We start from the raw sequence: 26,181 nt of genomic DNA, 5'->3' as shown, positions 1-26,181 counted from the left end.
TTGGCAGTCGCTCCCGCTGTCCCTGATGGGGAGGGTGGCGCTTCTCAAAATGGTGGTACTCCCCAGGTTGCTGTAATATTTTAGGACGCTTCCAGTTTGGATCCCTGCGTCGACTATTAAGAGACTCCAACAGATGATACCGGGGTTTCTCTGGAATGCTGGCCGACGTCGGGTAGCTTTGCATACGTTGATGAGGCCGCGGGGAGAGGGAGGATTGGCAGTGCCGGATCTGGAGTCCTATTATTTAGCCGCTCAGCTGCAGTAGTTAACCCAGGCGGTGGCTCGGGAGTTTCGGGGAGTAGGAGATGATACGGGGGCAGATCCCTGCCTACCGGCTATCTAGGATCATTTTACAACAGCTGATTCGTCTTGGGGATATCTCAAGTGAAGTGCAGACCTTTCGGTTGTGTTGGAATAAGAGTCAGCGAAGGACGCGGATCCCTTGTCCATACGCGCCAGAGATCCCGCTATTAATGTGTCTGCAGCTGCCACATGGGGGGAACTGGTCGGCGCTGACGGGGTGGAGTGATTCGGGATTGACAGCTGTAGGAGATTTGTATGAAGACAATATTCTGTTGCCCTATGAGTCCATCTGCGAATGTTTTGGTCTTCCTCACGGGGACTATCTGCTGCATGCGGCCTTGGTGTTGGCTATTCAGCGACGGTGGAAGGGAGGGCTATCTGAGCCGAGGACATCCATGGCTTGCCAATATGTGGTGTTGGCGGCTGGAACCATTAAAGCTGTCGCATGTTTATATCGACGGATGACCTGCGAAAAGCTGGCCCCCCTTATAAGGCTGAAACAGCGCTGGGAGGAGGATATTGAAGGGGACATACCTGATAAAATATGGGCTGAATTGCTTGAACGTCCCTGGAAGTGCTCCAGGAATGATCGTTTCCAACAGATCCAATTTTCTATTTTGCACAGGGCTTATCTTACTCCAGTCAAAATCCAACACTATTTTCACACACTTGCGGCGCCCTGCCAGCGGTGTCACGAAGAGGGAGCTGACCTCCGCCATATGCTGTGGAGCTGCCCTCGGATTAGGGCTTACTGGTGGGAAGTGTGGACGCTACTTTGCGATGTTACGGACAGGGAGATTGAATTTGTTATAAGTCCATGCTTGTTACACTGGTTTCCCCACACTTCAAAGACTAAAATAACCAGTAAATTTATAGATCTAGGGCTGGTATTGGCCAAGCGGGAAATTACTGCTAATTGGAAGGCGCAGCATGGGCCGAGATTGCAGAAGTGGAAGGCGCAATTTATTCGGTGGGCGGACTGCGAAGCGGTTATTCGGCTGCAAACGGCTACCCGTGCTAATAGCGATAGGCCATTAGACTCAGCCCGAGCCTGGGGGGCATTAGCAGAGCTTTTGAAATCCGCAGACTCTGATATGGATGCGGACTCGGAGATTACAGAAACACAAAATCTGCCCTCCCCTGAATCTGGTTAGAATGGTGATGGGGGAAAAAAGAAGACACTATCTCAATTGGTTTTTCAGTGGTCCTGTGTTGGGAAAGTCTAAGGTGTACCTTGCAAAGAATTGAGTGCCTTGTTATGTATCCAGCCAATAAGTCATGCCGGAGGAGTTGTGGGAAGGGGGTGGAGGGAGGGGGGAGGGGATGTAACATGATACAGGTTCTAGATTTTGTGTTAGTTATCTTGATTACGCTATGGAGCTACTGGGTAATTTTCTTGCTAATCATATACTCACAGTGTATCTTAATACGGAAATATGATGGTGACATTTCTAGGTAGTACTCTGCAAGGTTTGCAGGGGGCGTGGGTAATTCTGCTTGTAAACCATCGGCTAAAAGTGAACATGATTGTATAAGGAATGCTGTGCCATAGAATGTTTTACATAAGTGAAAGCTCCTGATTGCATTACTTTTGAGAGATATATGATGTTAATCAATAAACATATTTTACAAAAAAAGAGTTTGGTATCAAACTTCTCAGCACATTAAACCCACACTGATGTCACTGTGGGAATTAATGAAAAATGCACACAGAGGGCATCTTAGAGAAGCCCCCTAAAAAATTACGCCAGCTGCGACCACCAGACATTTTTCTGGACCCCTTGTTCGAGAGCCTGCTGCTCTTGTGGGTCTGAAACAATGCACATCCCTGGACGAGGTGTCTAGCCTCCTCCCCCAGGATGGGCAGGGTCCACGAAAGGGAAGCTTCAAAGGCTTACCACCTTTGTAAGCTTCCCCACCAGGCCTTTTGTTGCTTCCAGCAACTGGTTCCAAACCAGTTTTGACCCCCACTTTGGGCGGGAGAAGCGGCGGGCAAACCAAGTGAGGAAGGGAGGTGTGCCCACCTTTGCCAACCCCACCCTTCAGTTGGGGGAGGTGAGGTGAAGCACAACTCTCAGACCCTGCCATCTTGCAGATGGGGGACCCAGCCAACCATAGTGAGGCAAATGCCCCCCTCCCACTGGAGGGTGGCATAATAGGGGGTGTACGCACCCCAAGGAAGGGACCCATTGGTCCCAACCTTTACTTACCTGTAACGCCCCTAAATCTAGTATTTAGGGGCACCCCTGAACCTTGCCTCCTCAGGCAAGCAATGACCAAGAAGAAAAGAAGAAGAAGGACTGAACAGCCATGCAGAAACTAAGAAGAGGGGGATGCCCACTGACTTAGTCCCAGCCCTAAATGTAAATGTGTATGTGCTTATATAGCGCCGAATCACCCCTGGGGGTATCTCCGCGCTGTACTCATACCGCTGTAGGAACCCTTCCTGGCTATCCGTGTGAAGTGTCCACTCCTGGGCACCCCCATGGTGAAGCCAGGCATCCCAGCGCTGTTGGGGCCGTTGTGGAGACTAAGCAAGCTATTGCCCAGAGTTGCAACGTGGGACCCATGATTAAAATAGGCACTGATGCGAGAATATCAGGTCCGAGGAATTTATAGCCCGAGACCCTGCCGCGTTGGGAATCGAACCCTGGTCCCGGACAGGTGCTCTGCATCGAGGTCTGCCACTCTAACCATTGAGCCACACCCTACTGGCCTGTCCCCACCTCGAACCTGCAGAAACGAAACTCCGGTGTGTGTGCTGCAGCCAGAAACCTCAAGAACTCAGAGGATCTGCCCTTCGATCCAAAGAAAAGACTTTGTCTCCAGTAAACACCTGATTTGTTCACCAGCAGGCTCTGGCCAAATCTTCAAGTCTGCACCATCTGTACTCATCGCCGACGGCTCGAGTGGCCCGACACCACGAGGAGGTCTTTGCGGTGATTCTGACCCAAAATCTGGTGATCTCTGACCTGCCTCAAAATTGCCAGCGAAGCCTGCAGCCTCTTTCCAGAGACTACCCCCAGACCGTGACCGGAGCTGGTCAGAGAAACCCGAAGCCTAAAGACACCTCTGCACCCGAAACCCCAAATCCTTGGGTGGACACCCCAATGGTGTCCGAGCATCCTCAGGCATCCCAACTTACCTCTCCAACCGGTGGTCACCTCCAGAAGATCTTCGTCCCCGAGCCTGCAGTCTTTTTTGAAACCGGAGAAACCCCATTGCAATCAACAGGGCACCCAACGGCAAACCATCACCATGCACCCAGCCACCCCAGTGCCGCTGCGGGTGCACTTTTTGTGCTAAACAGGATCCCCCTTTGCCCTGAACCTAACACCAGGTGCTTTGCTCCCACAACCCTGTGGCCTGCTCGTGAGCAGCCACTAACCAGAGGCCCCTTATCCCCCGTTGGATAACATTGGGCCTCAGCACTCTGCACCCGGCCGCCGTACTGCAGCTGACGGTGTAACAAGAGTGCATTCTCTACCCTGGGGGAACCCTTGTTCTTACCCCAGAAACTCAACCCCAAATACTGAGTACTTACCTGGTAACCGATAACTTAATTTCCCTCCCTAGGAACCTATTGACTGTTTTTCTCTGAAAAAATGTTCTAATGTTGATTTGTATGGAAACCTGAAAAAATACAATTGTGCAAAACTAATTTTACAGTGTGATATCTAGGCATATCACACTGAGTAGAAAAAGTAACTTAAAAATTAATCGAAAAAGTAACAAAAAGGTAATCTGTACAGTAATTTCAATACCTTGACTTACCTGTATTTCAAACCACTGCATTTGAACTTGCATTCACTTGTAAACACTGCATAATATTTTCCAAAGCATTTATTTCACTTACCTGTACCAGGCCTGGCTCTACAAATAAAATAACTTAACAATATTTTTATACAAACAAAATTGGTCTGAGTTCAGTCTTTGAGTGTGTGACATCATTTGCTGATTTAGTATGTAAAAACAAATGCTTAACACTACCCTGTGATACAGCCTTACTGCTCGCCCACACTACCACAAATAGAGAGTAAAGCGCTATCTACTTTTACCTCTACCTACCTTTGCGGTTTCACTGGACTCTGTGCACACTACACCTCATTTTGGTATAGTATATACAGAGCCAGCTTCCTACAAGGGCTTTCTGGGTTTGATAAATGTGTACGTTTTAATCTACAATAAATACTGTTTGTTCTCTAATTCACTCTGAGATAGTAAATCAGCTATTGAAACATATGACAGAAGACCAGATGTAAAGTTGGGCGGTGGAGGACATTTCATTTGCCACCCTGACAAACTACTGTCCACCAAATTTAGATCTCACAACTGACCCAGCAGTGATCTCTGTACCTTCAAAGGAGCTGCGGACATGGCGGTTTCTGTCAAGGTACAAAAAGTTTGGTTGATGACCACTGCCGGTTTTAATGGCTGTACATCAAACATTTATTAAATAAATCCCCCATGGTGGCAATTTGTTATTGAAAAACAAACACCTAATGAGTACCACGGCCAAAAAAATTCCCAGGGTGTGGAGGTAATGTTTGCTTTTTTTCTGTCCCTCTCTGTCATAATTTACCAGGTAGTGACAGACAGAAAATAAAGGAAATCCCACCGACCACTCTAAATTTGACGGGCGGTGTAATGCCCTTCCTCCAACAATCCCTAATCTGTTAGGCAGTCATAGGAGACTTTCTGTCGACTGAGCCAATGGGAGCTCCCTCGCCAGAAAAGTGGTTGTCCTGCGGACCCTATATAGGGCGGTCAAACGATCTGTTCCACAGACAGGGATCTCCATCACATTGGCTGCATAGTACTCTATCTTCCTAACTCTAAACCTGACCCAGAGCATCATCTAAGGGAGGGCCATAGACTAAAAGGAAATTTTAGGCAGCAGTGGAAGATAACATGATGTTTACAGTTATTGATTCTTATGACACATTCTAAGTGGAACACACCAGGGTTCCCCTTTCAGTGCTTAATTTGTAAAAATATTAAGTGCCAGGAACATTGTCAGGAGGCCACTGCAGCCTGCACCACTCAATGCTCCCGCCAGCACTGTCAATGGCAGTACCAACAAAGTTACTAACCACAACACTCCTACAAGGGTGACATTTCATAGCACTCAAAGCAATACAAATGAATTCAGTGGCAGGTATTGGTAATTTTTAATGTATATTGTATCATTAAACAACTGTCATAAATGCCAGTGTTGACAATGAAGTGCGGGTGCCCAGAATAGGAAACCACTGGCTCAAATTGAGCACTGCTATCGGTGGTTTTTTAGGTCTCGTCTGGCGTTAGCAGAGCGCAAGTGCTGCCCTCGCCCATGCGAGGTCTTCTTGGAATCAATACGATTACAGAAGCTCCCTTTCTGCTCCCCCCGTGTTTTCCATTGGTGCGCGTCATTTTGCATTACCAATTATGCAAAACCGGGTGTTAGGATTGTCCAGGAGGCTTTTTAGTCCCTTTTGGTTACCACCCTGTCCACTTTTTGCCCCGCCCACTGGGATTGGATCTTTTACTTGTGGCGGGAGACAGTGTCTCTTAATTAGCCGCTAAGCACTTTTTTCTTTTCTTACTGAGCTACTCTCACTGCAGGCACAACGTGCTTTTTTTCAACAGAGCATTGCGCTTTAAATTTTAAATATGCTCCGTTCACCCCTTCCCTCCCACGCTGCATGAACGCCTGCAAGGCGGGTGCAGTCTTAATTAATACAATGTGGTCTCATAATTTACATACTTAAATGACAGCCTTGTCAGGGGTACAACGAGCTATATAAATGCAATTATTTTTAGGATTGTCTGCTAACTTCGCTTGAGATGGAGTGCTGATGGGAACTCCCCTCGAGGTCATAGACTTGGGTTGACAGTCAACAGACTGTGACAGCCACTATACATACACCCTGTGCCCCTTTACAAAGTAATTTCCACAAACATGTTGAGACGTAAGCCACTGACCTTTCGCACCCACGGAGCAGCTCAATCTCAGCAACGCCGCCATGATCGGAGAAGAGAACTGAGTCTCACCACCAAGGCTACCTCCTCCACCCAGAAGTAAACGACCTGGGCATGCCCTTAAGTTTGACAGAGAGCTTTAATGCTGGCTGAATTCACATCCGTTGCACTCCGCCTCTCCTTACACTCCAGCATGACTGCAAAACAAGCATTCGTAGCTCTGTTGGTGATCAGTAGATAAAGATGCTTCGAAGCAAAATACGCATTACTTAGAAGATATATCCTAAGCCAAGATGAGAATTTAAATAATTATGAGAAGGTCGTTGGGATGCATGCATCGTGACGTACTGTACATGGCGTCCACCCGATAATTCTCAAATCCTAACCGTTCCTAAATGGCCGCGGTACACGTGCATAAAAAAAAATAAAAAAGCCGGGGGGTGTACAGTTGAGCTTTTTTGTGGCTGTAGCAGAGGCTGGTGAAGGTCGTATTCCAGAATTAGCTGTTGTCACTAGGGACGATGGCTGAGTACTCCCTGAATATGGACTGTGTTTCGGGCAGCAACTCCAAAGAGGTCAACACGGAGTTGCAGTTCAAGCTGGCTGCTGAGCAGCAGAAGGCGCAATTCACGGTACAGGTGCGAGCGAGGGGGCCCTAGTGGGTAGGTATGAGTGTACAGTAAGCGTGCCCTAGAGAGCGCGAGAGCTTGTCTATAGCAAGACTGACACTACAACTTTATTTACTATTGCCTGTCAAACCAAAGTCGAGAGGCCGGGCGTAAGTTAAAAAAAAAAAAACCCCGAGACAACTCGGCTCTGCAGTTTTTTTTTATATAGCACGTACTTTGCCCGAGGACAGACAGTGCGATGTAAACAAGCGTCTGCAATGCGCGAGAGCTTGTCTAAAGCAAGGCGGACACTACAACTTTAATAACTATTGCCTGGCAAACCAAAGTCGAGAGGCCGGGTGTAAGTAAAATAAAAAAATCACGAGACAACCGGCTCTGCCGTTTGTTAGGTCTCGCCTGACCCAGCGCATGCGCTGGTCTGGCGAGACTTTTTGAGAGGGCTCCAAAAAGTGCTACCAGGCCAGCCTAGAGCTACAGTGCATGTGCGCGGGCGCGCGCGCCACGCTTGACCGCGATTACTTTAACTTTCACGGCCGCTTGTCTCTCTTATCCTCCCATCTCTTATCTTGTTTCTCACTCTCATATTACAAACGCACCTCTCCCCCCAGCCTCCCCACCTGTCCATGCCATCCCCCAAGGCAGCAAACTCTTGTTTGACGTCGCACTCTTTACATTCCAAAATAAATTAAATGAAATTGTGCATTTCTACTGGTCAGACTCATCCTTTGGAAAGTGGATACACTGCGTAGCATGCGTCTTGTACAGTCCTCCGGCCACCAATAATTAAAACCAATTATTAGAAATAAAATAATTAGGGAAGTGATCATGCTCTGATCTCCATCCTTGGTGGTTCAGGCCTTGGCACGCCCATGGTGTTACATCCACCCCCAACACGAGCCCCTCAGCGGGGTGTCCCTACGTCGCCTGCCGCCTCGTCACGTGGCCTTGGAATGGGTGGCCACGATCCGACGCCACGCTCGCGCGCCTCCTCTGCGTGGACATGTCTAGTGCATAGTTAAGTGTGGAATGCACAGGTTCGGTCCCAGTCTCAACCACTCGCGGCGAAAATATTTCACCGTCTATTGTTTACACATGTTCCGCCTGCAACGTGCCATTTGGCTGTCATCGTGTTAGGTTGTGGGTTTTCAGATGGCCTCCGGCATTCTAGTTTTACAAGTGGGGCTGACAGTTCTTGGTAAATCACACCCAGGGGTGTGATAATGCCTCGTAGCAGACCTCAGAGAGAGAGTGCAGCTCGTTCCTTCTTGACCTCTAAGCGCGCTTCCTTTCTTCCGCAGAGAGGCGTAGAGCGTTTCAGATGTGGGCCACTGGTTTTCATATTCAGGGCTCCCTTTTAAAGCCCCATAAAACTCACCTGTTTGCCTCACTTAATGATGATCCGAAGCATGGGTGCACCCATCTTAGGAATTACAATACAAGCCATCTGGTAGATAGCTCAGTGAGCTGACCATGCTTGCCAGTTCTCACGGAAATGTATAGAAGTGCAAAGTCTTGCACTGCCATTCACCTATTGCCACTGTAACTCTACCTTGTTTGTTATCTACTAAACTACTTTGTAGTGTAATATGAATAATACAGCTACGTACAACATTTCCTTTCATTGTTCGTATAAGTAAATAAATACATCTACATATAAGTAAACACTTGCTACTGACTCATGCTGTCTTTTGAAAGTCCAGAGTTTCAACCCTGGCAACGCTGCTTCAGCCTGTCATCCTTCTGAGGACTGTAGATTGAGGCATTTGGTTATAGTAGCATTTGGCTGTCCACCAAAAATCCATAAGGAACCTGCAGAGTAATGAACAGCAACTGGCTAAAGTAAACTACGCATGTTCGAGCTCTCACTCGCTTTTCCTCATCGCCCTGAGCCGGAGCGATCCATGGTAGTGGAAGTGATCACTCTTGTCACTCACACGTGACACCAAAAACCTCCCTACACAGATCTTGTTGCAAATACAGCGCTAATTCATCTAGTCACTTCTTCACAGTGTAGTGTGCTTCTCTTAGGAGAATGTGCTTCATCGCCTCATCAGGGGTGGGAAGGGACATACAAGAAAGTGCCGTTATAAGCTGTCATTACAGCACTTAGAACTTGGCAGAAGTTTGCTACTTTACATCAAGGTATTATCAAGTAAAATATGTTCAGACTCCTCCCTCTCTAGTTGTGTTTGTAAAAAGCCCAATGTTGTAACAGCCCTGAACAGCAAGTAGGTCGTACGCTTTCTTTTTTCACACTGGGAGTCCTCATACCCATCTTTAACCAGGTATCACTCTATACAGGGCCCTGCACTACTTTAGCAGAATGTATTGATCGTTTTTAGGTCTCTTCGAGACATTTAGTAAGTGGCTTTTAACCCCTTGCATGCCCGCCCTTTTCCCCGCCCAGTGCCGCGCTTTGTATTAGCGGGCGGAGTTCATGACGAGCTGGACTCGTCATGGGCACAGCGCCACCGCAGCCCATGACGAGTCCAGCTCATCATGGGCACTGAAGGGGTTAAAAGTGCCACCAAAGGCTTTTGCTGGCCTCATGCTTGCGGTTACGTGCGTGAGCTCAGCCGCCAGCTTTCAGCACCTGATCGCGATCAGTTTCACTTTCGCAGGCGGCCGCGTCACTTTTGCTTGTTTTTTTTCTGTTCTCGTGCTTGTTTTTATTTCCTTTTCTCTTGTGCCTATCCTTTCTCTGCCACCCGACAGAACCAACTGTAGATTATATTTCGGGCTCCTGGTTTTATGGTATTTATTTTTTTGACATTTCCGTCTGTATTTATCCATATTTATTTTTTGCTAATTTTATCTGTATTTATCCATCTTTATTTGGGGGTTTGTGAAAAATTGGAGCTGAAATTAGTATATTTCCACATTTATTTAACCAATAAATAGGCACCGATGCTTGAATGTCTGCCAGGTTTCGATGCCGTGAACATTCACTGAAGATAAATCAGTGCACTTATAAGAAAATATGCAAATTTCAGTATCAACCTAGTGCATATGCACTGCTGTTTAAGCCTCTTTACTAAAATGCCTTTCTTTTTTAACCCCCTTACCTATCAATCCACACAGATATGGGCCTGGCAGTCATGGCAGAGTGTATTTAGAATTACTCACAAACCCAATTTCCGTTTTTATCCACATTTAAAAATAAATACAGACAACAATATAAATGTTTTCTGTCTGCATTTAGCTGTAAAAATCAGTAAAAACGGAAAACAGGGAGCCTTAATTATATTACACCTGACAGAACCAACTGTAGATTATATTACACCCGACAGAACCAACTGTCGATTATATTACACCTGATAGAACCAACTGTAGATTATATTACACCCGACAGAACCAACTGTAGATTATATTACACCCGACAGAACCAACTGTAGATTATATTACAACTGACAGAACCAACTGTAGATGATATTAAACACCCGACCTAACCAACTGTAGATAATATTATCAAAACCCAGGTTCTGAGGGACACAGGGTTACCCCATTGTCCTTAATGATGTACTTTCTCTGGAGCATAGCCTCTATACCACCCTTTGGATTAGCCAATTTTTATCCTCCCAGTGGTAACGTTTAGTTAACTACTTTCTTTCTTTCTTTCTTTTCAGCACTTCATGAGTGTTTGTTTTCTACCTCTTTCACATTGTGCTGCTTCTAACCCAAAATTAACCCTTCCCCATGTGCACTTGTGTTGCTCCCTCATTCCTCTCCCAGACTCACCCATTGGTTTCCCTACCCCTGCCTCGCTTTTCTTTTTACTGTTTTTTCTTTCTCAGATTCAAGCGCCTTGTTTGCTCCTTCGCCCCTTACCCACTCTCTGTTGCTTTCCCCATACTCATAGCCCTCACTTGCTCCTCTGTTGCCCCCCCACTCCTCCTGTTCATTTAAAATAATGTATTTAATTTGAAGGTTTCAGGATAGTCTGGCACCTGTCATTTGCTGCTGGTCGATCCGGACATCAAAATGCCTTTTCATAAAAGTAAAGTGACTTACCAATGCAAGTGGCCCCCAGCCATCTTGGATTGGTTAAAAAAAAAAACAAGCATTGGCATAGCCAATAGGTCTCACCTTTGGGACCTTATTAGTGTTTAACCATGCAACAGTTAATGTTGCTGCACCAAGGATATTGTGCTGCATAACTAAATACTTACAAGGTCCCAAAAGCGAGACCTATTGGCTATGCCAATGCTTGTTTTTATATAGCACGCACTTTGCCCGAGGACATTAGAGCGCTTTAGCAGAGAGACAGATTGTGTTACATGTTGTTTAAGTTTTTTAATTCTCCCGAGGTAAATAAAACGAGCCCCATTTAAATAGGCACAAGTGACGCATTATTTACTGAGATATTACACTGTTGCAGTAAGTATCACATCAAGTGAATAACCCAACATCCATTTCCGCTTCTTCTACTGCTCCACCATGGCGCGTCATCGCCTCTGTTCGGCCGGGAGTCTCGACAGGCCAGGACTGGCTGAGCGCGTCTCACTGATACAAGGGACGGGCGGCATCAGAGGGCGTAAGGTTCCCAATCACGCGCTGGCAGCCTTGTCCTCACTTTTCATTTTCATTTCTGATACTTGTCCTACATTTAATACAAGGACTGCGAGAGCCGGAATGAAATAAAAACAAAAATCAGGGCTAGTTTTGGTATTCATCAGAAAACTTGAGATCTCAGATAATGATAAAGCGTACTTTGCGCACAGTCTGGGTTGCCAGATGAGTCCGTGGAGAGCAATCCCTTGGTTTGGTTTCCTGTTCCAATTTGCCGATTGTGCGCCCAACTAGTCAGACTACAACTCCCAGAATGCACCAAATTAGTTAAATACAATATCACAAGCCTGAGAATTACAGTAAATCCATGTATATAGCATTTCACACTACCGAGAACACGCTGTAGCGCTTCGATGGACAGGAGTAGGAGCATTTTATGATGTCTATGAGTGGAGTGCGCTGTCCCAGTTGGGTAAGAAAATTCCGACTTCATAAGCGTCATTACCCTTGGCATGAATATTAAGGAAAGGCACATCAACTAATTGAACTGTATTTCAGAATCAAGGAAAAGTTAGCCCTCCACAAGTGGCAACTTCGAAGCACAGATGTGGTGCAGTGTCAGCCAGCTGCAGAGAGTCTACAGTATGTACCGCTTTGTAGACGGAAACAAATACATGTTTCTTATTTGTCTTACTCAACAAACGGTATGCTGAGTTTGTGGGGGGTGTTTAGGAAGATACTCTTGTCACCTTCGATTTATACAGCATTGGTGCATAGGGATGGCAAAACGTGCTTCACTGCAGAATGACAACACACACACATCATACCTTGTTCCCACATCTGTTTTCCTATGTGAGATAACGTATGATAAAGACAATTAATTGCTTCTGCCGTAGGAGAATGTGCCCTGCGAACAAGGAGCGCTGTCTATTTTTAGCTGCATGAAAAACACAGTTGGTGTTCTTTTTGTCAGACTCCTGCAAATTGGGTCTAAGCTAAACCATGAAAAACGATCACATTTGAATGCCTGCGTTTCAGTAGAGTGTGTCTAAGACCAGGAGAGTAAGAGAGCCCCTCTGAACATTACCATTAAAAATGCAATAGGTCTCGCCTTTCATTAAGTTAAAGCCATTTGCTTTGCTGTACAATACCATTAGCTAAGCAAATGGCTTTAACTTAATCAAAGGCGAGACCTATTGCATTTTCAATGCTTGTTTAGATTGATGGCCAAGACAATTTCTCTTTTTTTAACTAAAGTTTGATAACTGGCCCATATAATTATTTGGAGTTAAGTTTTTCAAAATCGGTCAAAGTCCTCAAACAGGTTTCATTTAAGAAAATAATGCCCAAATTGTTTTATAATCAGGTCACTGATTGCTTCTCAGTTCTTGACTACTGAACAAATGTTAATTTGCATACTGAGCAATTTTCCAATGTGTGCTGGTTTGGTGAGCCTTCCCTGATGCCTTAATTTGTTTTAACACCTGTAGAAGGTCACTGCAGTATAATCTTTCCATCTCAAATTTAGCACAGTTTTTATATCCAGCTGATAATCAGGCAAATATAATTGAATTAGTTCTACTGACTCATATTTAAGAATGTGCTTTACTTATTTTTGTGAGCCGAAGGGCAGGGTGACTAGGCAACAGCCGAGCTACGTCCGCAGACAGAAACAGGTGGGCTTGCCTTCGAATGTGCATCCTGTACACAAGCAGCGAGCTCGCTGCTTGTCTGTGCCATGACTAGCATTTGATATCTGTGCTTGACTGCTGATTTTGTACAGGTAAGCAGGCCCTGTTTTTAACACCGCATCTGCTCACAGGGCCAGACTGGCCGTGGCAGGCACCGGTCACTTCCCTGGTGGACAGCCAGGGTGGGTGCCGGATTTGGGCCCCTGGGGGGCCGTTTTTGTTACAGGGCCGTTTTTGCAGAGTAGCTGCAATATCGTCCCCTGTAACAAAATCGACCGAAACCGGCCCTGGCAAACAGCTCGGCCGCACCCCCAACCCCGGGGGGCTGGTCGAGCACTGTTCAGCAAAATTGCAGCTGTAAAGTGTGCCAAAGTGTACTGCTCCAAATAGTACACTTAAAAGTTGGGCTCCTACATCAAACCTCTGGGCAGCCAGGTCAATTACTCTAGTTGAAATTGTTAAGGCGCATCTTGTACCTCAAAAAGTCACTTCCTCACAGACCCAGAGAATTTTGTCTGAAACAACCATTAGAATATAGTTTACATTAAAAAAACGTATTGGAGGCAAGACATTTTCAATTAATAGCTATAAATGAACAACATAGGTAGGCTAGCAAAACTGCTGCCCAATAATGATGTTGTAAGGAAGAAGATAAAAAGTGGCGGACCACAATCCTTCTTTCTTTACTATTTTTGAAACTTTAACTACATGAGCTCTGGGGGACAGTTCTGCTGTCACGCCATACCTAAAAAGGGGATCAGTGCATACAAAAGTGGGGCACCTGCTACTTTTGAACCAAGAACCTCCTTTCAGCAAACAACGAAAACAGGACGTCCAAACCCAGCTGTGAAATGCCACCCTTTCCAGCTTTGAGTGCGTCGCCCAATTACCTCATCTTCAGGGAGCCACTCAAATCTGAGCTGTATAGGCAATCTTATGACAGAAAATTGACTTTATGTTAATTGTGAACATGTTTCCGCTTATTAACAAAACTTCCAAGACACAAGAAGTAGTAGCAAAACATGGCTGGATTCTTCTGCAGAATTTCTACAAATATCGGTTCTATCATTTTTATGAGGTTCCTCCTCAGCTATTCTATACTATTGATCTTCTACCATAAACATAGCAGCAATCTAGAAGCTGGCGGACCACTGAGGCACCATGCATTCTGCCACGATCTAGGGCCTAGAAGGTGCCATGTGGGGCTGGGGCCCGACATCGGAGTTGCTGGTTCACCAGAGAGGGTGCGTCCACTGGGCCGAGGGAGAGTCACGTCCGGTCTGATAGTGGCGGCCCTGATGCAGAGAGGAGGAGGGCCTGGGGCTTGCGGGGCAGTTCAACCCCATCTGGGGATACCTGCCGGGGACTAGGGAGTGCTGCAGATGGCCCAGCACCCCTGCTGTGCCTGGTTTGCCCACGGGCTGCGGTGAATAGGAGAGAGAGGTGACCTAAGGCAGCAAGGATGAGTTTGCCTGTGTGTAAAGGCCGGCAGAGGGCGGGCACGGCTGGGGCTAGTATCTTATGAAGGTGTGGAAGGCTTGAGGAAGGTGTATTGTCCGAGACTGTAGCCCAAGGCTACCGGTCTCTCGGGAGCAGCCCGCTAGCATAAGCCGAGGCCTAGGGGCCCACTGTGAAGAAAGCAATGAAAGTCCTGCCCTGAGGGGCAGCCTGGGCTTGGCGTGCCCCTCAGAGCCCAGCGAGGACAGTGGTGCAGGACAGTGGAGGCACTGGTTGGTTCTGCCCACCAAAGAGACCTGGAACCTCATTGCTGTGGATTGTAGTGCTGACAGTGAGTGTAGAGGGGGGTCAGGTCAGAGTGCTCTTGCCCTGCGGTGGTGGCTGGGGCGCTACGCTGGGGGCTGGTGTGTGCTCCCCTTCGGTGTGTCCCTGGGGGCGGCAGCCAACTGTGGCCTGTGTGGTGGTGGGGACGCCACAGGCTCCTGGAAGGTTGTGACACATGACGTCTGTGGGGCGGCCCTGGTCTGCTCTGCCCTAATTGTGGAGGAGCTGAACTGTGTGGCAAAGGAGGTCTTGGGGTCTGGTATTGGAGTCTGGGCGGCCCATGATCTCCAACTGTGACGTTCTCTGATCACAGGTGCATAAATTGCGGAGATCAGAGATCAAATGATGGGCCGCATGAAAGGTGCAATACAGGAGTGCCAGGAGAAGACAGAGACAATGCATGGCAGTATAAGCAGTCGCCCTTCAGATGCGGCGGACCAGAGTCTGAGGACCCATACGGCGGCTATTTCAAGGGCCATCAGGGATACCAAGTTCTTCCTGAAACTCAAAATTGACACTTTTACTCAGAAGGTGGGGTTGCTAAGGACTGACCATAGGACGTCGGTGGAGAAAGTAGGGGCCGTAAATAGCACCCTCACGCAGATTACGCCATGAGTGCAGGAGGTTCAGGACCACCTCGACAAGCTGGTGATGAAAAATACGACCATGACAGTGAAGCTGGATGATCAGTAGGTCCGCTCCAGCCGTAACAATATCCGACTGGTAGGGGGTTCCAGAACAGGTAGAGGGCCCGTTGACTGAGTTGTACATTGAGCACTGTTTGTGCTCAGTGGTGTTGGAGGGAGACATTCCGATCTGTTCAGTGTGGAAAAGGCCCACCGGGTGCCGGGCAGGCTCCCTTCCTTGGGAGCCGTACCAAGGACCATTGTGACGCATCTCCTGAAGTTTTGGGACCGGGACCATACCTTGTAGGTGCCCAGGGCTCATGTGCCTTGGCAGTTGGAAGGCGGTTTGGTTAATATTTAGTCAGACTACGCAACAAAGGTTCAGAGGCAGAGAGAGTCCTACTTTGAGGTCAAGAGACAACTGAGATCTTTGAATTTAAATTTGTGCTATTATTCCCTGCCAAGATCCATGACACGAACTTGGAGGGTGACAATTTCTTTGTGTTGGGGGTGGAAATATGGGACTGGCTGGAGACAAACGGACACCTGGTGTCGGGTTGACAGAGGAAGATAGCAAGGAGCGCTGGATGACCCAGGGACTGCGGAAGCCAGGGAATGCCTCCTTCAAGACACAGGTTGAAACGGATAGGACAAGAGTAGTAACTGAGATCCACTGTGCCGTGCCTTGTCTGCAGGTAACCAGTGGTTGGGGCTGGAACTTGACAAGGATGCTGACAAAGAACGGATGGGAAGCCTTGCCTTCTGCCATGGGACGAGCTGGAGGGGGAGGCTTCCAATTGTAACCCCCATGAGTGCTGACTTGTTTGTGTGATTGGTTGTTGTGTTCTGCGGGCTGCAGCTTGCCTCCACCTTTTCCAGTTCTGAACTTCTTGGCTAAACTGGTTAAGCGAGTACTTGGGGGGGAGGGGGGGGGGCAACAGGCACCCAAGCATTTGTTCTGTTAGAAACCGGCTATGGGGGTGATGTTTTGTATGAACAGGTCTTGAATGTCTCAGAGCAAGGCACAAGGATTAGTGAAGCTTGACCCTGTAGTTTGACAGCTGGTGGCTTGGGGTCCTCCCTTGGAATGTTAATGGTCTTGGTAGAATCATCAAGAGGCGTGTGGAAAAAAAATTCCTATCCAGGCATGCACCGGATGTAGGTCTGTTGAGAAGACCAACCTGGTGGGTAATAGGTGTGGGTTCTTCAACAGTGGGTCTTACCAGGTAGTGGTTCATGCAGGTTTCTCGCAGGGCTTGGGGGGGGGTTTCTGGATTCTGCTTCGCTGGTCTGTCCCATTTCACATGGTGAGGACATGGGCATCACCGTTTGGGTGTAGGGCTGCTGCCTCCAGTACCTGGAATGGGGACCCCCCTTTCCATGGTTTCCTGGCACCTTCTGCTGGGACGGCAAAAGAGGGTCTGGCCTGCATGGGAGACTGGTTGGTGGCTGCACAAGATGCTCTAAAAATTTTAGGGGGGATCTCAATTTGATAACGCAACGGGACAGGGACACGGTAAACCAGGCCCACCTGCCACCAAGGGTGGATACATGCCTGGCGATGTTCTTTGGGTACATGAGTTTAGCAGATTTGTGGCAGGAGCAGTATCCCGACTAACAACAGTTCTCTTATGTGGCTAAAGCTATGAGGTCCCTCTCCAAGTTGTATTATGCTTTGGTTCTGCAGCATCAGACTGACACATGGGAGGTGGCGATCCAGGTGGGTTTCGCCTGGTTCAGCTAAAACTACTGCATAGGGTGCAATTCACAAGGGAGACCCTGTAGAGACAGGGCGATGTGTCTCCAACCATTGCCTGTGGGGAAGCAACCAGAGGGCTACACTGCTCCACATGATATGGGAGTGTCCACTGATGCAAAGATTCTGGGAGTAGGTGGGATTGCGTCTGTCTGCAGTGGTGGAGGTCCGAGTATAACTTACACCTCAGTTGGTTGTGCTGGGTATCTGGGGGGACCAGACTTGGAGAAGTATACCGTGCTTTTCTGAAATGTGGCCTTGGTTGTTTCAAGGAGGAATATAGCCAGGCAGTGACCTGCCCTGCCCACAGTGCGGGAGTGGGAATTGAATCTTAGTCGGTGTATGCAGACGGAGGAGCAGGAGTATAAGTCTAGGAGATGACCTTGAAAGCTTGAGAGTTTCTGGCATCCTTGGAGGGTTGAGGAGGCCTGCGGTTGAGGGTAGTCACCCACTGGTGGGGGGATCTTGGGGGGCCTGTGGCTGCAGACTGTCTAAGTATTGATGGGAGGGCCTTCTGATCTTGATCACAACAAGTTATTAAATACCTAGAAGATACTTCCCATCACCTATGCTCTGAGCGTCTGTACTGGTAGAGGGCAGAGCAGCTAGATACCTGGGTCTGGTAGTAATGAGCCTGGAGAGAGCGATTGTCTGGGTGTAGTTTGGGAAAAGTGGGGGACGGTGAGGGGAGTTAGGGGGAATGTTTCTCTTTGGTGTAAAGTTGACAGGCTTGTTGGTCCAATGTTGCCTTTATTGGTGAACTGTGTGTACCAAGTTGATGAATGCCAATGAATAGATTATTTAAAATAAAAGATAAAACACTCCCTCTTTAGCACAGACTAAATATCACCTTTTGCACAGAACCCTTTGGACACCACATCGCATGTATAAAATGAATCTAAAAAATAATCCTTTGTGCTGTAACTGTAACTATGTGACTGATGACTTGCCACATATTTTGTTTTACTGTCCTTTAGTGAAGGTCCTTTGGCAAAACATATTTCTATTCATCGAAGATGCTTTACAAATCAAAACAACCTTCTGTTTCTCTTACTTGGTGACTAGCCCATGTGATTCAACTATGTTAAATAAATGACAGACACCTGTTGGACTTCATACTTACCTGTGGGTGTAAAATAATCCAGAGAAAATAGGAAGAATCCCACCAAAAGATTTTTTCAAGCTTGGAGAGGAATTCTAATATTTACAAGAGGATGGGATAATATCTTACTTCAACAGTCTCCATGGAGATGCTCCACTTGCCCTATATGGTAAAAAATTGGACTTTCATTCCGCAAAGTATCAAACTCCCATGATTAATTACTGCATTGTTTCAAATCTGTGAAGGTTGCTTTCTCTGGTTCCATGCTAATTCTCTATAACCTCTAAATAAGTTATTAGCACGTCATTTTCTCCTTCAGTCTTTTCTATTACTCTTTATCTGTTTTAGGTAGGGTTTTTCTCAATTGCTTATTGTTAATTTATCAGATTGCCTGTTACTCTCTCTATTTCTTGTTTATTTCTTCTTTATTGAGTTGTATTTACTCTGCAAGATAGTCTTCAAGGCTGTATGTATTTCTGATTTTTTTTCAGTTTAATAAACAAAATCTAGTATTTTGCACGCCATGCAATTTTCAATCAGTACCCAAAAGCCACACAAACTTCAAATTACTCCTTCATCATTATCAGATCAAAAGAACACAGTTTAGAATAAATCAAATATAAAAAAAAACAAAAGTCATTAACAAAGGACACGTTAACAGTAGCTGACCGACATCATAACGTTTAATACATACAAACACATTCCCTAATTAGCTGTGTATTGGAGGAAAAAAAATGGCACTTTTCACTCTGGGTCTGAACCATCTTTTAGTCTTGGTGAAGTAGTTCTGAACTATGAAGAACAAAGACACTATGGTGCTGAACTATGAGGCTGCCTGCTGTTAATAGAAGCTGCGATTTGCAGCTAACGCTTTTCATCCCTATCAGTCTTCTATCATTTCAAATCAGTGGTAAACAAAACAAAGAATATAAATGTTCTGAGAATTAATCTCCCACGGGTATCCGCAGTAGTTGCACACAGTTTTTCCAAATTATTCTTCCTTTTGTAGGTCGTACCTTGAAGAATTTAGTGGGATGCCACACTTGATCACGAGGCAGCCCACGGTATACACACTTCAGCAGTTCATGTCCTGCAACAAAATATTAAAACACCTTCCAAATAACAATTTTCAGACAAAATACAATGTTGGAGCTAAACAGGCCAGGTTAACACAAGTATCTCTACTATGAAAATGTAAAATGTGTCGAAGCCATAGGCCTGGGAGTCATCCTCAGTGCGGGTGGCAAGGTATATTACGAAGGTAATTTTGGTACATTTGAGTATACAATCAAATCTAAAAGGAGTGCTAAATTTGAACCACATTGCAAACATATTTCTGAAAAACTGCTTGCCTCGTGCTGAAGATATCATACTCATTGAGGACTGCGAAAATGATATATTTTTCATATATATATTCAAAGGAAATATTTTTTTCCTTTGAAGTGGGACATAGAGCTCGAAATCAATGTAACGTCTAAATTATTTTAGTAAAGTTAACGAAATGAGTATTTGAGTAGTGTCTGTGCACACAGAAATGTCAGCACATATCCTTTGTTTTTCTAAGTTATATGAGCTATCGGCAAAATTAAGCAAATCAGTTTTTTGATCTAGGACAACCAATAATCCTGCGTCGGTTTAAGCATACACGTTACAGTAAAGGGAAGGAGAGATGGCTAATTATGTTTGGTATGTCTTTCCTTATTCTCCAAGATGAATTACATAAGGCAAGCAGGCTTTTGATACAAAAGAAATCTAGAGTAATTGAAATGTCTTTATGTAGAACAGGGGAGCATCTGTCTAACATCTGTTTGTTTAATAAGCCCCAGCGAGCAGAGCTTATACCTAAAATGGTCTCAGTGCAAAGTGAACGGCATGGAAACTATCTTGTTAATTTCCGAATACTTTACTCACTTAACAAAGATTGACAGGAAACTGTAAAAGAGAAAAGCTGTAACAAAAAGAAAAATAAAGAACAAGAATGGTGTTGTATACTAGAAACCGAATTGATTTATTAGAGGAAATAAATGTAAATTAAATTAGGAATCTGATTTTTTTTTCAAATTACTCACTCTTTTTTCGCTTCCGACGTCCGATTTATTGATTTCTTAAGCTATTTCCTCTGCTGATATGCATTTACAAAACCACATGCCAATATAACACACAAACAGCTTTTAACTCTTTTCACATCTTCTGATCGAATCCGACTTTCATTCCTATACTACAGTTCTCTCCCTTCATTATTATAACTCTTGCATGACTTTTCCACTTTAAGATTCTAATCCTCAACACGAGAAAACTTGAAATTGGAAGTGATTGCTAACTGGTAGGGAACACAATATATTCTCATACAAGTATTACTACATTTCGAGCATTTTTTTAAACTTTGAATTCTTAAAGAATTTCAGGAATGCTCTTGCATAGCTAGTGAAATCACATATTTTCAAGTGCAGTCATATGCATAAAATGCACACAGCCGTAATTAACACCATGTGGAAATCTGACACAAATGTACATTACTAAGTATACATTTTTTTGGTTGTTGAAAATGGAAGCGTTTCCTTCACATTCTCACCGAGGAAACACTTATTATTGTTCTCGAAAGGGGTACATTTGTGGGCATTTTCAGGGTCAGAGTACCTGGAAGGAGCACATAAATAAATACCCACAAACTTCTAGGTTGTTGTTTCGGGGGCCCCTGAGGTGGTGTTGCAAGGAGCCCCGATCATTTGCTTACAACGCTGCAGGTTGGTAGTTTTGCGTGGCCTTCAAATGATTTCTCTAAGGCAGTGTATTCTGATATTGGCAATCCGCGCAGGCAAGGTCTGCCCAGAGTCCACGCCCGGCAGATACCACCTCTCATTAACCAGACCTCATGATTACGGGATCTACCACTATAGCAAATCCCCTTATGTATACGTATCCATACATGCTTCCTGCGCTTAAGTTATGTCACTGGAGTGACAGTACATTCCTCCCCAAAATACAAACAAGAACCACATCATCTAATCTGTTTACAGATATGATAACATACGGATTCTAGTCAAACAAACCACGTCTACTGTGGAAATAATTTACAAAATTCTTGGTTAACAAAATAAGCACTACTTAGGCTAAACATTAAAGTACCTGTTGATAGGAGTTTACCTGAGGCAGGAAAATGTCACAACCATCACACCAGATAATCCTTCAGCCAAGTTGATGACATGGGATTATCTCGAAGCTCATACCTGGTGCGACTATCAAGTTGGTCAGAAAGTCTGATCCCAGTACTCCCTGGGATGTCTACAGTTGATGTAGAAGGGCTGGGCCCAACATCAGCAGAACCTGGTAACACGGGATCAGGGCCTCCCGGTTCTGAAAAAGTTTCTTGTTCATCAATCCTCTGGTCATTTCAATTTGAGTCCATGGAATGACTGGTACTTGGATAAAAACTCTTGAATACTGAGATGTTCCATGTGATTGTTTCATTCCCTCGATGAGCAGTGACCATAGTGCCATGCAGTTGTACTATAGTCCACGGTCTGCGTTCAAAAGGCAACCTGAACTTATTGCCAGGGGATTGATCCTTGATCAGTACCAAGTTCCCAGCCTTAAGAGCAGACACTCTGGCACGCCGGCGACCACAGACTCTAGCTTTGGACTTCAGCCTTCTTTCGTAGACCTGTTGGTCATCAACAGGATCAGAGGCCCATAAAGGAGAGTGAGGGATTGAATCCAGGACTACCTGACCCATGGAGAGGTGCCCCAGTCTTCGCCCTCTGATAGAGGGTGGGGTTTGTCGATAATCATGGGGAAAGAACAAATAGCCAGCTCAGGAACCTGCTGGCTTGCAGAGACGAATCGAATGACTTTGTTCAAAGTTCTCAGGAATCTTTTGGCCTCCCCATTAGCTTGAAGCCAGTGAGACGTGATCTTCTTGTGAACTATGCCAAGCGATGTTATATGAAGCCATTTCTTGTACTTGGAAAGGTGGGCTGTTGTCAGTCCTGAGTTCTTGGAGCAAACCGTGAGTAGCCATAATATTCTCAAATTTGGGTACTACTTCACTAGCACTCAGAGGATAAAATCTCAACTTCAGGGTATTTAGAGTAGTCATCAATCATGAGCATGGTATGCCATCCGCCAGGGAGGCTCCCAAAGTCAAGACTTGCACACACTCAAGGATGTTATCACTGGAGCTGGAGGGCTGGCATAGCCTGAAACTTGGCACCAGGGGCCTATGCTTTGACCGGCTCATCCATCAAAGGAAACAATACTTTGGTTCAAAGCCTGTTATTGGTTTTGACCATGCCCTGATGCCGTGCATGGGCAAGCTGGCCCCTGATCATTGAAACTGGTGGAGATAACGAAATGATGTCCCCGCAAAAGACAGCCATTCAGATTGGCGCTCAACTCCTGTCAAACATGATACAGGCTTTCCATGATTCGCCTTGTCTCTGGTGTGAGCTGGGCCCATCAGCTCCGGAACACATGCCACTAATTGGTCTTTATGGCTTTGAGCGCTTTTTGAAGGTAAATAAAAAAGAAAGGGCAGTAGGGGTATTAGGCTGTGCACCGTGATGCTACTGTCAGTTGACAGACAATAATATTTGTTTCATCTATGATAGTGCTCCATGGAATTTGAACAACGACCTCCACTCATTGTTGACAGGGTGCAGACAATGTCCGCAATCATATAGCACAAAACAGAATTCAAAGTCCTGAGCCACAGTCACAGAATCAATATCATAATAAGTTTAAGTAATAGTCTTCTTGAGTAGTTTTCTTGGTGTTTTATTCCTTTTTTTATCCGAAAAAAGTGTACTTCAATCCTTTAACATAACAGGTAGCCACAGGTTGAGCCAACACGTGTTTCGTCTATAGGCAATGACTTCATCAGGGCTACAACAAACAAAAACACAAGTTACTATTCTAATACAAAGGATAATAGAGTAAAGAGACCACCACCAAACTCTATCAAAAAGAAAAACACCTTGTGAGCATCCACCGTTAGTCCAGTGGAATTACAGAAAGCAGGATATAGAAAAACTAAAATGTTCAAGAAGGGATGGGACAGAAAAAGAGATATGATCACCAAAACGTGTATAAATACAGCAATAAGTGCCAGAACACCACCAGTATTAGACACTACAGAAAGAAAGAAGTAATTTAAACAACCTCAAATTACCCAAGTGTGAATATGTAAATAATCCAAAATCTAGCAAAAAGCTCACTGAAAATGACAGGTATACATAGGAAAATTTATCAAGTACAGTTTCCTGCCACACTACCAAATGTTGCCGAACCCAAGGTCAAAAAAGTACCCTATGGTCTGACATAAAAATAAATACAAAGTTACCAATTAAGGATAAAGTAAACCAGTGAGATCGCTTATTTAACACAATCTCAAGTGTAAATGTGAAACAACTCAAACTCACCACTAAAGAGCGAAAAGCAAAGTACATCAATGCAACTTCCAAATCAAAAAGATCCAATCTTCAAACCTCCAGTAAGAGGTCTACAAAGGGAACGATTACACTCCAATAACTATATGACGACAAAAGGTACCGTATTATTTGTCTGGTAAAAAAATCAGACCTCAATCAAAAATGAACACCAATGAAATAAAAAAATTATACCTGAGAATGTAAATGTGTTACGATGGAGAGTGCTCCGATCCTCATCCAAGATCCGGCGTGTTGCATCCGCGCCATCTTGGTGTGACCTTTTAAGCAGTACTGATGTAGTAAACAGTGAAAACGTCCACTCTTGAATAAGCTAGACAACAAGAGGGTAATAACAACGCCATCTCGGTCTAGGACAAAATATTAAGATCATAGTTGACCAGCTAAAAGACGCTCGTATAGTTAAAAAATATCATCCTAGTTATCGCACATTTAACCCAGTATATGGAAATGGCTGTGAAATTTCAATGAAAAACGTAAAACCGTGAATATTAACAAAACCCGAAATCAATATAACGAACTACATAGTTATAATATATAAAACCTTCATTGATTCGAAAATCAAGTACACCTCAAGGATTTAATCAAAATTAAGGGACAACACGGTGAGCAGAAAATAGTGTCAAAATAGGGCAAGGGCCATAACTTGTCCATTAATTGTCATAACCACTTTATATTAAGCCGGGTCTGGTGGCTCAGTGGACTAATGCGTCTGCTGCAGGGGCCTGTGTTCGACCTCATGGTCACAGGTTCAAATCCCGGCAGGTCCACTCAGCCTTTCATCCATCTGAGGTCGATAAAATGAGTACCATTGAGTTGGGTAACAATAAACATCTGTTATTCAGCGCCAAGATACCCGTAGTGGTGAACGTGCGCTTTACAAATACACGTGTTATGTGTTATGTTATATTTATCACACAAATACCCGAAAAAGCTCATCTTTATAATACATCCTCCACAGTGATGTATGGTAGTGTGTACCAAACAGAACCATGCCATAGTGGGCCATAAACTACACCCAACGAGAAGGCAGAAGGTATTCCCTATACCTAGAGAGAAGAGTAAGCACCGTACAAGTAATAAGTCAGAAAAGATTATTATTGGGGACTGAGGGAAGAGAGAAATATATACATAACCAAAACATAGTATTCTGTGCTGTACATTTAAGGGCATGGGTCACTATTGGATATCTGGAGTCATGGTTTCTAAATGCTCTAAAATGCTCTGATATGCGTTCTTTAAGACATCCTATAGTGCTCCTGATATACATTTTTGTACACTTACATGATAGCATAGACCACAAATTTTGTAGAACAATCAATATGTTGTTTGATTTGATATTTGATTGACCCATTGTATTCAAACTCCAATTTACCATGTAACTCTAATTTGCACATGCTACAATTACCACACTTATATATGCCCATATTCAGTGTGTGTAGCCAAGTGTGTTCCAGATGCCTTGCTCTGGGATAGCTGGGGCTGACAATATTTTGTAATGTCCGGCCATTACGATAAATAATACTGGGGTTCTTAGTGATAAGCGCACTTAGATTAGGGCCAGTTGTCCACAAGTACCAATGTTTTTTTTAAATATTGTAAATCTTATGTGACCAAGGAGGATAGCTAGTAACCATTTTCACTGATGAAGTTAAGTTGGTACTTAGCTTACTCCTAGTTTTTAATGTGTCACTCCTAGATAGTTTTGCAGCTCTTTGTCTAGATTGATGTACTGTACTGGGTTCATATCCTCTGGCCAAAAAATCTCGATTCCATATTACTTGCGCATTCGGCAAAGTCTTCATCATTGCTACAATTTCTACGCGCCCTGTAGAATTCGCTATATGGAATGGCATTGACTTGAACTCTAGGATGTGCACTGGTCACATGCAGCACCAAATTGCATGACGTGCTTTTTCTGTTTAGTTTGCAGTTAATTTTATCATTATCTACAAATAGTTCTACATCCAAGAACACAATTTTTTATTTACTAGATGTCATGGTGAAAGCCATATTAAACACATTATTGATGTAGTCAAAAAATTATTTTAGTTCTAGCTCACTCCCTGTCCAGATAAGTCATTGTACCTGCCATAGTACACCATATATTCGTGCCACTTAGCTCCCGAGGGGGCCCCAGATATGCGCCGCCGCAAAGCTCCCCTTAAAGAGGCAGGCAAAAGATGGTGCAAATCTGGAACCCATCGCTACCCCACAACATTGTTGATACCACTCGTGTTTGAATAAAAACACATTGTGTTCTAAAATCATTTGTAACATTGTGATCATCATTTCCGAATGTTTAAACATCTCAACCAGTCTTTTGGACAAAAAATGTTTAAGCGCCAAAAGACCCTGGTCATGTCGGGTGTTAGTAT

General features: G+C 44.9%; 1 protein-coding gene across 7 annotated transcripts in view; it reads right to left on the bottom strand.

The window, feature by feature from the left end:
* Positions 1-26,181, bottom strand: part of TMEM200A (transmembrane protein 200A) — a 531,959-nt gene that overhangs the window by 81,468 nt on the left and 424,310 nt on the right. The window contains exon 5 of one of the 7 annotated variants that reach the window (XM_085611872.1): positions 6,268-6,461. The exons of 3 other annotated variants lie outside the window; for them this stretch is intronic. The gene's annotated coding sequence lies outside the window, so the exon portion shown is untranslated. Of the gene's footprint in view, positions 1-4,077; positions 4,099-6,267; positions 6,462-19,375; positions 19,450-20,311; positions 23,241-26,181 lie in introns of those variants that run through there. 3 more of the 7 variants (XM_085611873.1, XM_085611875.1, XR_014963077.1) reach the window with 3 other exon arrangements.

The sequence above is a fragment of the Triturus cristatus genome, chromosome 6, assembly GCF_964204655.1.
Source record: "Triturus cristatus chromosome 6, aTriCri1.1, whole genome shotgun sequence".
Classification (NCBI taxonomy): domain Eukaryota; kingdom Metazoa; phylum Chordata; class Amphibia; order Caudata; family Salamandridae; genus Triturus; species Triturus cristatus.
The sequence above is the reverse complement of the archived record's forward strand: the minus strand, read 5'-3'. Positions and strand labels throughout refer to the sequence as shown.